This window comes from Labeo rohita, chromosome 23 (genome assembly GCF_022985175.1).
Source record: "Labeo rohita strain BAU-BD-2019 chromosome 23, IGBB_LRoh.1.0, whole genome shotgun sequence".
NCBI lineage: Eukaryota > Metazoa > Chordata > Actinopteri > Cypriniformes > Cyprinidae > Labeo > Labeo rohita.
Window position 1 is genome coordinate 20199686 of NC_066891.1, and position 12102 is coordinate 20211787.

Here is a 12102-nt window from a genome sequence, read left to right on the forward strand (position 1 = left end):
TCTTGACCATTGTTGGCATGACTGGATTTTCAAGAGGCTTTTCTCCACACCTCCCCTGCGGATGGAACAAAGGGTATCGAGAAGAACAGTCCCAGATTTTCAAGGTATATTCGAAAAGATGCGTTTTAGTCTAATAGGTTGTTTTTTTGTATTAGCCTACCTCGTTTTCTGTTGTTGTCGTCCATGTTTATTTAGTAAAGCTACGATATTACACTTCGTTTTGACAACAAATGCGTCTGTACATAGGCCTATATTATAATCGAAACGAAAACTGAGATTCCAGCACAGAAATGCGCTCCGGTCAGGATGATACCTGCTTCAAAAGCAAGACGCCTTTTCTTCAATCGAGGTATTTGGGATGATTTGGAACGCATATTCGCCTCGTTTCTTGTTCAGTGGTTTTAGATCTCTTGCCACACAAATCCCAAGGCCCTTAGAGGATTTTATCAGGGGGGAAAACACCTTCCTGAATCCGAAGGATAACGACGGCCACTTGTCCATAGCTGGAGAAGATGAGAACAGGACGGCAGAGAAAAGGACAGAAATAGTGCGCTGAGCGCGCTGTCAGTTGGCTATTTCTCCCGGCTCAGTTGAGCGGCCTCCTCGTCTTAAACTGCGTGAAGGAGGAGCTGTTCAGTTGCATTACAATGACATTCAGTCCCAATTCATTCAGGCGCTGTCTAACGGTCTTTGGATAGCAAATCCACCCCATCGGGGGGTCGCAGCCCTCTCATTACGCCCCCAATCCCAACACACACTCACTACAATAGACCCAACAAAGAGCGAGGGGAGTGGGCCTCAGCGCTGCGCGGCCCGGGCGCTGAACTCTGGGCTCCAGTGAGAAAAATGCTCTTCACTGTTGGTGTTACGAACAACGTGTTAAAGTGTTTTGTTATTTAGAAGGGCCCGTTCTCAAACGATTGGAGAAAAAAAGAGACGTCACACGCGTTAATTTTATAAAGGGCATTAAAGGTGAACACAGCTATGGCTGCACGGCCAGCCCTTGGCTATAGTTGCGCGTTGTGTTTCTACACATGTTCAAGAACGCTTGCATGTGACGACGTGCTATATGGACGGATTAAAGCATCCATCAACGCGTGTACAGTGGAGGCACCGCCGGTATGACTGATTTAGACTGGTTGTTAGTGATTGCGTTGTGGTGATGGCGCTTGTACCTTGGAGCACAAAATACGCATTAAAAAAGAAGTGTCACCACAAACTCAGAGACTCTTGAGGGGTCAAGGCCAGGTGACAACTATGTATGAGTTGAAAACACATTTCCCTTTCCCTGAAACCATAAAGTACAGCCCAGCTAAATCTATTTGATGCTAAATCATAAAGATGCCTTTAAATAAATCATGACAGAAATGATTTCGTTTCCGCCAAAAAGTACCGTACTCAGTAGCCTAAAATCATAAAAACTGAATATGAAGTCTCTTCAAGTAGTGTAAAAAATCTTTTTGGCTTTTCGTGAGAGTTCTTAACCACGTTAGCACGGCTAACCAAGGCATCTGATTGGAAACTCTGGCTGCTAAAATTAAATGGCTATTAATTTTAATTTTAAAAACATTTTTGTAAGTGTAAGAAAAATGCATATTGTTATACTGCATTATTTATCTTCGAAATTGATTTTTTGTTGTCTTGCTTTTGATGCAGCGTTAAGTGACAAAATTAGAGACGCTGAGCTGACTGAATATGTTTTATCTGAAAAATAATCGCAGAAGAGCAACAAAACGTTATCTGCATGACAAGCTCGTGTTATATGTAAATAACATAATTATTAGCCTGTTATTTTACTAATACTATTTTCAACAACTACAATGATTATTAAAAATCAAATAATTATTATTATAGTCTATCATTATAGCCTACTGTGCTGCATTTTAAGTGTCATTCTTTTGTATAACACAGCAACGCTCTTGAACATTTCCAGATTTTAAGAGATTTTTCCCAGGGAAATCATACCGATTTTCGAATTGACGTTGAAGGCTTAGACAGGCCCAGCTGGGCGCTTTACTTATGCGGCTATTCAAGCAGAGGACGGAAAGGTCATCTCTACGGCCCGGTGCGCCTGGGAAACTAGCTAAACATGGCGCCTGTATGGCCGGTCAATTCTAACGTAAACACACACACACTCGCTCATATACGCTGCCCTGTGCTTTAGGAGTGTGTGTGTGATGCCCACGTTTAAGAGTGATTTAAAGAGAAAGACCGCTATGGGTATCTGATGCCATTTTGAGCGCGTTTTATCAGTGATGGGTGGACATAAGATACAATTAAATGTCCAGTGCGCTTCTGGAGCGTCATATAAAAATTCTCCCATTTAGTGGCCACTTGCGAGTGGAAAAGAAGTTTAATACTGCCTACTTGTTTAGAGAGGTATAGTAAGGTGTAACTTTGCAAACATTTCCTGAGAGCAGAACCAGAAGGACCCTCAAGTATTGTCTGAGGAAATAAAGAGAAACACCCTCACAAAAGAATCCATTGTCAAGCCCGAACAATCTGCGGGGCCTCATAAGCTGTCCTCCACAATCAAGATGGTGGGCAATGATTTGAATGCGAGAGGGGCCTTGCACTTTCGTGTCTACCGAATGGTAATCACTGAGTCAAACCCCGCACACACACGTGTCCGGTGCGTTCTTGTCAAATTCAGAAGATGCTTGAAGTTTCATCGTGCGAAAAAGTCGCTTTCAAAAAGCCAAAAGGGAAATGTATTGCTCTCGGAGCAAAGAATAAACTCAGAGATATGTCCTGAGCGGCAATGAGGAAAGTTCGTTTATTCACAGGTAAGGAGAATATGTCAGATCTAGCAGCGACTCACGGACGTAAACGTATACTGTTTTTGGGCGATAAATATAACAATATTCGTTTGCACAAAATTTTCCCTTAAGAAAAAATTAATTTAGTGCCAATTGTTGACGAGAATTAGGTCAGGTAACGTCAGAGCAGCAAGTAAATAAAAAAACATCAACAACCCCCACAATAATATTCCAAATTCGAATACTGACAGGAAAAATCACGACAGTTTTAAATATTTGAAGTATTATTTAAAATTCTAAACCGTCAACAAATAAACAATTTAGACTTCATTTAGATTTCCACTTTGAGTCCGTATTAGTATTTCAAGCGCTTAGAAACCCCACTGGGGACGTTCATGTTCTGAATATTCTTTATTAGATTTTATGTAAGATTTTATCTTATGGTAATCTTTTTTCTTTAACAGCATAGTTGCAAATGGTCTCAAATAGGAGAGAATGCACACACAGACACAAACATCTGTATAATCAACTATTACTGAGCATAAAACACATGCTAAACTGGAAAATCCAAAAAATATGAAGCAGTTTAGTACAATACAAATATTTGTGACCTACCAGCACAAAACCAGTCATAAGGGTCAATTTTTTAAAAATACATAATTATTTGAAAATAAGCTTTCTATTGATGTATGGTTTGTTGGGATAGGACAATACTTGGCTGAGATACAACTATTTGAATATCTCAAATCTAAGGGTGCAAAAATATAAATATTGAGAAAATTGCCTTTAAAGTTGACCAAGTGAAGTTCTTAGCATTGCATATTACTAATAAAAAAAATTACATTTTGGTATTTTTTCAGTAGGAAATTTACAAAATGTCTTCATGGAGCATGATCTTTACTTAATATCCCAATGATTTTTGGCATAAAAGAAAAATCAATAATTTTGACCCATACATTAAGCCTGGTTTTGTGGTCCAGGGTGACATTTGTGATCTTAGAGCCCACATACTGTTCCACAGCTATTTTATCATTTCCATAAAACACAAAACATATTCCAGGCACTTCTCTCCTTCCCCTCTGGCTCTTTTGTTGCAACATGCCTCTGACCGGATCAGACTCCATGACATAGAATATGACACGAGAAAGGGACCATAAGCATGTCTCAAAGGAAAGCGAAAACAGCACTGGCTGGAGCCAAAAGCTGGATGTTTTGAACTCTGCATGCGTTTCGTGATAAAACAGAATTCCAGTGAGTTAGGAAGTGTGCGAAGAAAATAAACCGTTGTGTGATGCAGTGTGCTGCATGCATTCAGTCATGATGCTCTTCAGAATTATTGACACCTTGCCTCTTGAGGTACTTGGGTGACGCATCTGAGTGTCGATATCAATGCAGGAACTTCAGTACAGCCTAATAAATGTCAACATCAGCAGCCATTGATCCGTTTGCACCACGGTTGGGACGGTATGGCAGTCTTTGCAGTCTGATTTGGTATTTGCGGCACCTGAAACGCACCATAGCAGGCTTAGGATGCTGTGCTATGTAATTGCATCTGATCATTCTCATTCTCATTCTCAAATTTCTGTTGTAATAATGTTGCCAGTGCCCGCTGTTTATTTTTCATTGCCTATATCATGTAAGCCTGCCATGTCACAATGAATTGATACCAACTACACACATTTAAAAAGCCCTCCTGCCCAATAAGGAAGCTGTGTGATTTATTGGGCAAATCAGTCTGAGTAATGTCAGCTGCCTTATTCAAGTCTTCGTGCATCTTCAACAAGATGAAGATGCACAATAATTTTGGATTTACCGACACATTCCCCACCACATCCATTCGCTCCTGTACAGCAGTGTCTGGAGATGACTGAAATAATTCTCTGGCGCTCTTGACTCTTCTTTCATGTTCCCATTGAATCCACTCACAAAGCCTGCAGTACAGAGGAAAAATGAACCCCAGCGGACGGCTGGATTTGGAAACCTTGTAAGAAACCACACTGTAGACATACAGACTGAAATGACCTAGAATATTTTTGCAAACCTGTATTTGTGCCTGAAAAATGCAACAATCAAACAGTTCAATCCTATGTTGACTTACCTCTTATAGGAATAGTGCATATGTGACCCTGGACCACAAAACCAGTGATAAGTGTGGATAAATTTGTAGCAATAGCCAAAAATACATTGTATGGGTCAAAATGATACATTTCCACTGATAATATTTGGCCAAAATACAACTATTTGAAAATCTGGAATCCAGTCTGGAAGTTCTTAGCAATGCATATTACTAATCAAAAAATTAAATTTTGATATATTTACTGTAGGGTATTTACAAAATATCTTAATGGAGCATGATCTTTACTTAATTAGAAAAACTGACAATTTTGACCCATACAATGTATTTTTGGCTATTTTTGCTTACAAATATACCCGTGCTACTTATGAGCATATGCTACATATATGTATTTCAGCAAAAAGCAAAATAAATGTATATGTATTATGTACAATCTTAAAATATTTATAATGTTACTTAAAAATATTTTATTTCTTTTTATTTATTTTATACCATAAATATATCAAAACTTAATTTTTGATTATTAATGAGCATTGCTAAAAACTTCATTTGGACAACTTTAAAGGTGCTTTTCTCAATATTTTGATTTTTTTGCACTCTCAGATTCTGGATTTTCAAATAGGTGTATTTTGGCCAAATATTGCCCTATCCTAACAAACCATAAATCAATGGTAAGCTTATATATTCAGCTTTCAGACAATGTTTAAATCTCGATTTTGAAAAACTGAGCCTGACTGGTTTTGTGTCACATATGTAAATGTGCGGTAAGCATTATTATTGTGCATATGTGACCCTGGACCACAAAATCAGTCATAAGGGTCAAGTTTTTGAAACATTAAGTTTTGATATGTGTACAGATGTATCATGTAACATGATCTTTACTTAATATCCTAATGATTTTTGGCATAAAAGAAAAATCGATCATTTTGACCCATACAATGTATTTTTGGCTATTGCTACAAATATAACTGTGCTACCTGTAACTGGTTTTGTGGTCCAGGGTCACACACACTCACGCACATATATATAGAAAAAAGCAAAATAAATGTATATGTATTATGTACAATCTTAGAATATTTATAATGTTAAAATTCATTTATTTTTATTTTATTATTTCATTATTTTTACTTTCAAAAATTTTGCTTAAAATATTTTATTTTATTTTATTTTATTTATATATATTTTTATATTTTTATTTTTTATTTTACTTTATTTTATTTTATTTTATTTTATTAAATTGTTCACTCTTTAAATACTGAAAGGGATTTAATAGGTTTTCCGCTAATTATAACATATTTTAGGAAATTTGTATTTGTCACAGTCCTTTTTATTAAATGTGGCAATGCTGTGCTCATTCCTAAAATATTCTAGTTTTTATTAGCAATTTTCTTCCCAACTCTTGCGAAGCAGATGCTCACAAAACAGATACATTTTCCGCTACCCCCACCACTGCTTGTCTTTGCTGTGTGTGTGTATGAGAGAAGCTGTTTAGGAAGGTTTAGCATACAGCTGTTTGAGCCTCGCCTCTCCTCACTGCTTTAAGGTCTGTCGTCTTGAATCACGCTGCACGGCATCCATCCCACATCCACCCTACGGGCTCATTAAGGACACACTGCTTGCCGGCCGGTCACCTGCATTTTAGACATGTAGCCCTTGTTATATTTTATCGTGTGTGTGTGTGCTTTCAAACACTGAAGAGTGTTACATATCTGTGAATTGGTTAGGAAAGGTCACCATTTTGTTTGAGGAGCTATGAATTATGAAGACTCTGGGATAGAGGGGGTGTTCACGTACCATGTTTCTTACAAATACATACATCTAGTTCACTCACCCAAGTGCGATCGTTTATGTTATTTCATATCACGCTCACTGTCTTAATCATTCGTGGTAGTCCCACGTAAAGGATTTATTATCTCGCTTCCTAACCTTTCTTCTCACACTCATTATCTGACAGGTAGAAATCCCAGCGTAAGCTCCCCATCCATCCGAAGCTAAAATGTTGCAGGCTTTCGGATAGCGGTGTTGTCATCTCTCTCTCTGTCTGTTTTATTCCCAAGGTCTCTGAGAAAAAGGATGAAGACCTAAAGGGGGGAAGGGAGGAATGAGGAGATGAAAACAGACATCTTCTGAAAGGTCAGGTTTTGCCGTGTTCTTTTTTTCCAGGTCAGCTCCTTTAGGCCTGCACTGTGTGACAGACATATTCAAACACACCCGTCACCGAGATGACTGATTGAGGGAAAAAAATATCTGTCATCAGCCGTTTTACATTTACAGAAAAATTGCTGATGTACATCATAAAGCATTAAAACGCATGTCATTTCATGTTTCTGTGTCTCTGCTGTTACAGCAACACAATTCAATTCTTTCAATTTCAGCTATTTGAAATTGAAACTATTGAAACTATTTGAATTTGGCTGAGAACAACAATTTGAAAATCTTGAATCTGAGGGTTAAAAAAAAAAAAAAAATCAAAATATTGAGAAATTCGCATTTAAATTTGTTTATTTCGCATTTAAGTTCTCAGCAATGCAAATTTCTAATCAAAAATTAAGTTTTGATATATTTACGGTAGGAAATTTATATATATATATATGTGTGTGTGTGTGTGTGTGTATATATATAGAATTTTGGAAAGGAATTAATGATTTTATTCAGAAAGGACAAAAAAGTGACATTTATAATACAAAAATTTCAAATGCTATTTTTCTAAACGTCTTATTCAAGATTAAGATCTACAAAATATTACAATTATGTATATATATTATTATTATTATTATTTTTTCAATTACAGGAGACATCCAGGTATTTAGTGAATCTGTGGAATTAATTTTTTTAAAATTGTGATTTAATTAATTTCTTTCTGTTAAAGCTCCATGCTCAAATAAATCTATGAATTAAATAAGCCTGAGAAGTGAGAACCTGAATCACCATTTATCTCAATTAAAAAAATAAATAAATACTTTATAATAAATGTATTAACTTGACATGAGCAACCAACATTAATGTATTAACATAAATAATGAACAATACGTTTATTACACTATTTATTCTTTGTTAATGTTAGTTCATAAATATAGTTAATTGTTAGTTCATGTTAGTCCATAGTGCATTAACTAATGTTAACAAACACAACTTGTGATTTTAGTACATTTAATGAATTAGTAAGTGCTGAAATTAACATTTACTAAGATTAATAAATGCTGTAGAAGTATTGCTCATTCTTAGCTGATGTTAACTAATGTCAACCAATAAACCTTATTGTAAAGTGTTACCAATTAAATAAAAAAAAAAAGTCTGACAACAAAAATTCTTTACTTGGTTACAAAGTATGTACGTAATCATACGTTGATTTGATTGTAAAATGTGACCCTGGACCACAAAACCAGTCTTAAATAACACTGGTATGTTTGTAGCAATAGCCAAAAATACATTGTACGAGTCAAGTTTATCAATTTTTCTTATATGCCAAAAATCATTAGGATATTACGTAAAGATCATGTTCCATGAAGATATTTTCTAAAGTTTCTTACTGTAAATGTATCAAAATGTAATTTTTAATTAGTAATATGCATAGCTAAGAAGTTTATTTTGACAACTTTAAAGGCGTTTCTGAGTATTTTGATTTTTTTGCACCCTCAGATTCCAGATTTTAGATCTGTATCCTGGCCAAATAATAATTCAGTCCTAACAAACATACATCAATGGAAAGCTTATTTATTCAACTTCCAGATAATGTCTAAATCTCAATTTCAAAAAACTGACCCTTATGACTGGTTTTGTGGTCCAGGGTCACAAATCATACTTTGATTTGTGAAGTAAAAGCTCCTATGATTTGTTTTCTGTTTAAAATCTCAAAGCCTACAGTAGCTCTGCAGTGCCTTGGATGTCACCCCACATTACTGGCCTGTTGGCCACTATTATAGCGCAGGCCTGGGGAGGGGGGTCTGAGGGCACAGTTGGACACTCTGAGCACATTAAGAGTGGCTGTCTTTATTGGATGTGATTGGTTTTAGTGATTTTATTGGTTTCATTGACTGTCTCTCCAGTATTTATCGGACCTCTCCACGCGCCCTAGACGATGTAACGGAGGGCCGATATGAATCTGATGTGACAATAAAAGGGCAATTATGTACAGGGAGTAGAATATCTGCTTCCTTTCACCTGGGAGAGGAAGAAGGAAAGGATGAGATAAAGAGAATGATTTTCTTCTTCCCATTCAGAGCGCCGTCATTGTTAAACATGGTGCTCCCAACACACAATGAACGTATATATGTAAATACAGCATTCTCTTTGTGATGTATATGAATGACTTCTGAATGCCTCTTTAGGAGGTCACCTGACAACACCACGTATAAACTGCTTTGACGTTCCCCTGCTGCTGTTATTTACAGAGGAATTAAGATTTAGGACTTGTCTTTTTACTCTTTTAATCTACCGTTTTACATTTGCAAATGGATGTCATTCATTCACTAAAGGAAACAGTTCACCCAAAAATGCAATGCCATTCTACAGAACTGAAAAGAAGACATTTTGAAGAAGTTTTAACGTAGGCTCATTGGAAATATGTGCCTCTATATACATGTCTGCAGAGCTGAAAAAACTTACCTATATGTATGAATCACTGCAGTTTCTGAAATTACCATTAGAGGCAGTAAAACTCCAACAACGTTAATTCACATGTAAGTATGATTTACTGGTAAAGAGTTTTGATTAATAAAGCCTAATTTTCACACAATTACTTACAGAATATTATGTTATGACTTCAAAACAATTTTAACATCTTGTGCGATTTGAAAACTGTTACTTTCTGAACTTCGTCGTCACATGTACAGCTTCATATGCATGCGTTTTCTAATTCAGTAGGTTTTCTCTGTAACTCACGCAATATGGCGTTGCACTTGAGTGATGAAGAGCTCCGGTACGAACCCCATGAAACTACGGTTTGGCAAAGTACAAGGAAGTTAAACAAAGAAAGTTAAAAGTTAAAAGTTAGCACGGCTGCATCAACAAATGCGTTTTTTAAATCACTTTTGCATTTGTTAACACTATCAGGTAGGTTTGCGGTTGGGTTTTAGGGGATATTTCTAACACGACAGAGCATTAACCTTTAGCGACGCTGCCCGGATATTTGAATTCTGAACATCTGCAATACGTATAGGGTTGCCAGGTTTTCACAACAAAACCCGCCCAATTGCTACTCAAAACTAGCCCAGTTGCGTTTTGAGGGGGGTTCCCCCTTCCAAATCCTGTTCTGGGGGATAAAATACACATTTTTTTGTCAGGGTTCCCCTGGTAAATTTGCATTTCAGGGGCTAAATATGATGTTATTGAGGTCGATTCAACCTGCGGACATCAAAAACAACTAGGCAACACTGGACTTGGCAACACTGAATATGTACCTCAAGCAGCCTGATAAAAGAGCAGCAATACATGCCTACGGGCCATGGTCATGAATTGAATGTGTGTTTTGGCGCCACTCTCTGGACATTTCACTTCGAAACTGCCGCGAAATATCAAATAATTGTCAAGTTACTTTTAACTCAACCAATGTGTTATTCCTGCTCATTTCTACACACTAGTGTTATAGTTACACAGTTTGTGCCAGTTATGTACACAAAATTACACAAAACGTGTTAAAATACTCAACACAAAAAATGTGTTAAAAATGACGTCATCCTTCAAAGGAGTCGTTCACTTCCAGAACAAAAATTTACAGGAAATTTACTCACCCCCTGTCATCCATGATGTTCATGTCTTTTTTTTTTCTTCAGTCGTAAAGAAATTGTATTTTTGAGGCAAACGTTTTAGGATTTTTCTCCATATAGTGGACTTCAATGGTGCCCTCGAGTTTGAACTTCCAAAATGCAGTTTTAATGCAGCTTCTAAGGGCTCTAAATGATCCCAGCCGAGGAAGAAGCGTCTTCTTTAGCGAAACGATCGGATTCTTTTCTTTAAAAAAAAAATTGACAATTTATATACTTTTTTTTTTAACCTCAAATGCTTGTCTTGTCTAGCTCTGCGTGCATTCCGGTTCATGACAGTTAGGGTATGTTGAAAAACTCTCATCTCATTTTCTCCTCCAACTTCAGAATTGTCCTACTTACAAAGTGAATGCAATAAGAGGGTCAAACACCCTTTACCAAAAAAGCCGCGATGTAGGACGATTTTGAAGTTGGAGGAGAAAATGAGATAGGAGATTTTCGACATACCTTAACTGTCATTAACCAGAATACACAGAGTTCAAGCAGAGCTAGACAAGACAAACATTTGAGGTTAAAAAGTATATAAATTGTCTTTTTGTTTTTTAGAAAATAACCAACCGTTTTGCTAGATAAGACCCTTCTTCCTCGGCTGGGATCATTTAGAGCCCTTTTAAGCGGCATTTAAACTGCATTTTGGAAGTTCAAACTTGCGGACACCCTAGAAGTCGACTATATGGAAAAAAATCCTGAAATTTTTGCCTCAAAAAAACATAATTTCTTTACGACTGAAGAAAGAAAGACATGAACATCTTGGATGACAAGGGGGTGAGTAAATTATCTGTACATTTTTGTTCTGGAAGTGAACTTCTCTTTGAATGTCTTGTGACAGAGAACCTTATTATATCAGTTGACACATAAACTGATCATCTTATCTTCTTTACTCAAAGCACAAAAAAACATGAATGAACATCAGAACGCATTTTAATTCAACCGCGGAAATACGTCAAAACATACAATTTTTCAAGTTAAGTCCACCGAAGTTAATCTATCTCGTGTCTGATTTGTTTGTCAGACAAAATGTCAGATTCAACGTTTTGATTGGTCAGATCGCCTGTCAATCAAGCTGTTTGCAATGGGTCAATTACAATGTTGCAGAAATGTATACATAGGCATGGTTTTTAATGGGCCTGAACAGTTTTGGTTGCCTCCATTTCATAAATGATAAAAAAACAGAGACATTTCTCAAAACAACATCTTTTATGTTTCACAGAAGAAAATAGGACAATATGAGCAAATGGACTCCATTTTCATTTTTGGGTGAACTATCCCTTTAATTTCAATTTATCAGAAAGGACTCTGTGGTTAACCTGACTCTGACGTGGTCTTATTGGCCACACAAAAAAGTCACCTTATACACCCAGTGAGATTCAAATAAAATTATTTTACTCTTAAAAATATTTACAAAAAATTGCCATTTCCTGTTAAATGGCAAAGTTAGGCATTTTATGTTAAAGGGATAGTTCACCAAAAAATGGAACTCACCTCATGATTTACTTACCCTCAAGCC

The 12102-nt window shown here is 36.5% G+C and overlaps 1 long non-coding RNA gene across 2 annotated transcripts in view; it reads left to right on the forward strand.

Annotated features, from left to right (window-relative positions):
- The window catches only part of LOC127154942 (uncharacterized), a 100337-nt gene that overhangs the window by 43361 nt on the left and 44874 nt on the right, over positions 1–12102 (forward strand). For both annotated transcript variants that reach the window (XR_007825516.1, XR_007825517.1), the window contains one exon: positions 6891–6966. This is a non-coding gene — a long non-coding RNA (uncharacterized LOC127154942). The remainder of the gene's footprint in view (positions 1–6890; positions 6967–12102) is intronic.